This window comes from Chiloscyllium plagiosum, unplaced genomic scaffold, assembly GCF_037043375.1.
Source record: "Chiloscyllium plagiosum isolate Xiang-an unplaced genomic scaffold, Cpla_swu_hap1 HiC_scaffold_17, whole genome shotgun sequence".
Classification (NCBI taxonomy): Eukaryota; Metazoa; Chordata; class Chondrichthyes; order Orectolobiformes; family Hemiscylliidae; genus Chiloscyllium; species Chiloscyllium plagiosum.
Genome location: NW_028270155.1, coordinates 53,838,355 through 53,841,649, shown reverse-complemented (window position 1 = coordinate 53,841,649; position 3,295 = coordinate 53,838,355).

The following is a 3,295-nucleotide window of genomic DNA, read 5'->3' as shown; positions in this document are numbered from 1 at the left end:
CACTGGGAGTAATCCAGATATTACTACCCTTGAGGATCTCCTTTTTAAATTTCTGCCTAACTCTCTGTAATCTCCCTTCAGAATCTCAACCTTTTCCCTCCTGCTGGCCCCTCTCCCCCGTGAGAACATTCTGCACTCTCTCTGAGACTTCCTGATCCTGGCACCAGGGAAACAACACACCATTCTGCTTTTTCTCTGCTGGCCACAGAAATGTCTGTCTGTACCTCTGACTACAGAATCCCCTAACACAATTGATCTCTTGGAAGCCGACGTACCCCTCGTTGCATTAGAGCCAGTCTCAATACCAGAAACTTGGCTGTTCGTGCTACGTTCCCCTGAGAATCCATCACCCCCTATATTTTCCAAAACAGCATACCAGTTTGAAATGGGTACATCCACTAAAGACTCCTGTACTTGCTGCCTACCTCTCTTACCCTTCCTGGAGTTAACCCATCTATGTGACTGTATCTGAGACTTTCCCCCCTTCCTATAACTGCCATCCATCACATACTGTTGCTGTTGCAAATACCTCATCGCTTCTATCTGTCTCTCCAACCGATCGACTCGATCCGATAAGATTCGCATCCAACAGCATTTATGGCAGATATAATCCGCAGTAACTCTTAAACTCTCTTTCAACTCCCACATCTGACAAGAAGTACATATCACTGCAAAGGCCATTTTTGCTCCTTCGCAATCTACAGACCCAGAAAATAACACCGTCTCATTCCTCTACAAACACTGCCCCAGGTTAAATTAATAGCTATGGCTTATATTTTAAGTTTAATCAAGAGACTTATCTCCAAAAAACATATAATCAAGAAAGAACCCACTATACTCACTACTGCAGCCTTTCTCTTGGACAGACTCAAAACAACAATAACTTATCTGATTCTGTGCTGTGAACTTCGCCCAACAGTTCCTCCAAAATTATTTGTGAAATTCACTGTTTGTTAATTTTCCCAGATGCACTCCGATGTCCAGCAATACACGAATTCAAACAGCAAAGATAGTAACTGTGTAGGTTCATTCGTTCGTTTTTTTTTTCCTCTCTCTCTCTCTCTCTCTCCTGCACTGTCATCACCATGTGCTTCCTTCGTCTGCTCTTCTCCCATTTTAAACTGCTGTAGTTTTGACTTTTTTTTCCCAAAGTTCCAAAACAATGCAACAGCATATAAAACAGTAATTGCTGCTCCTGAATTCGAGGAAATCACCTTCAACACCCAAAATACCTCAAAAAAAGGAGCAGGTCTTACAGCCAGAACTTTTTCCCGTCCTCCATCTTGGATTACCCAGAATCCCACGATTGTCTGGATTAAACTCCTTTCTGCTATTTCTCTGTCCAAATCTGCAATCTATCTTTATATTTTTGTATCCTTTGACAATCCTCCACACTATCTGCAACTCCACCAATTTTGGTGTAGTCTGCAAACTTACCAAGCAGACAGCCTACATTTTCCTCCAGATCATTTGTATAATACAAAGCTATGTTTAACAGCATGTGCAGTTCTGAGGTTAAGTACTGCTTACTGAATACCTTATTATTTCCTCCCAGTAACTTCACAATGGCAACAAAGAAGATGGAAAATAAGAAATATTTCTTGCAGGTATGAAACTTCTGGAAGGCGTTTGTTCAATTTCTGCAGCCAGGACATATTGAGACTGCAATAAACGCACACTGGAGACACTTCGAAGTGGAATTAACAAGAGGAGAAAAACAAACACACACCAGACAGACAGATACACATTCACACACACATAACCTAATCTCAGATAATTATTGAGACATTTTTCTTTGAAAGGAACACAATTCCAGACATTTGATCACGTGTTATTCTACTGCCGCTCAAAATGGACTTTCCCTCGCCCAATCTACAGCCTTTTGAGATATATTTGTTGATTAGATTAGATTAGATTAGTTACAGTGTGGGAACAGGCCCTTCAGCCCAACAAATCCACACTGACCCTCCAAACAGCAACCCACCCAGACCCATTCCTCTACATTTACCACTTCACCTAACACTACGGGCAATTTAGCATGGCCAATTCACCTAACCTGCACATTTTTTGGACTGTGGGAGGAAACCAGAACACCCAGAGGAAACCTGTGCAGACACAGGAAGAATGTGCAAACTCCACACAGACAATTGCCTGAGGTGGGAATTGAACCTGGGTCTCTGGCGCTGTGAGGCAGCAATGCTAACCACTGTAAACCATTATCTGCATTCTGACATTTGCAGATGTGACTGTGATATTTTGAAGGTACCATGGCACGTTTTGCAAGGTAACAACAGAAAAAATGGCTTTACTTCTCCACTCTGGATGTGAAGATTTGAAAGGTAATCTTAAAATACTTACATCTAAGGAGCTGGCTATTGTTTAGCAAAAAAGTGCAATTGCAGGATACTTGCAGTATTAATTCACAAACTGTTTATGGAACTTACATGGCAGACAAACAAAAGAGACCTGAGACCATTCTTTCACTGAATTCAGTCCAGAGGAACAATTCCATTCTAAAAGAAGAGCAGGTTAGTTCTGAAGTCTCAAAGCTTTGAGCAGGTGTGTGGAAGTTTTCAAGATGTCAGAACTGAAAAGAGGTTTAGGCCATCAGAACTGGAAAGGTCATCAAATCAGATAAATTAGTTAAATAGAAACTTGAAGAGTTTCCCTCACTGGGATTGAGTATCTGCAAACACATTGCTCAGAAAAAGAAGGTTGAAACTTAGTTTCGAAAGATCTTAATACAAACATCAAAATGTTTTTTTTTTCTTCTGTGAATCAAACTTTTTTTTGTTAAAGAGCATTGGCAACTTTGTGTGAATATCTTCAATGATTAACCACCATGGTAACCAACTGAAAAAATAAGGCTTCTGACCTATCAAGCCAGTTCTGACTCTGGGATCTGACATGTCCAATATTACATCAGCTAAATATCATAATAGTGGTCTCCCTGAACTGTGTCAAAGAGCTAAGGATTAAGGTGCCTGTGCACATGATGGAGAATGGGAGGCTGAAATAAAAGTAAATGCATATTGTTTTCTGAAATTTAGAGCTACATCATTAAAGCCAGGACATAAATGTTTGTGAAATATAATGGTCATGTTGGAAATTAACAATCTTTTTTGTCATCCAACAATTTTATATGACCAACACCAAAGGATCAATCATCATTCCGGAGTATGGTTTGTGAATCAGCACATAAAATATATCATTTTTCAAAGTACCGAAAACACCACCTATGAACATCGAATCTCATATCAACAATATAGGGAAACACCTGATACCTTACATGAAA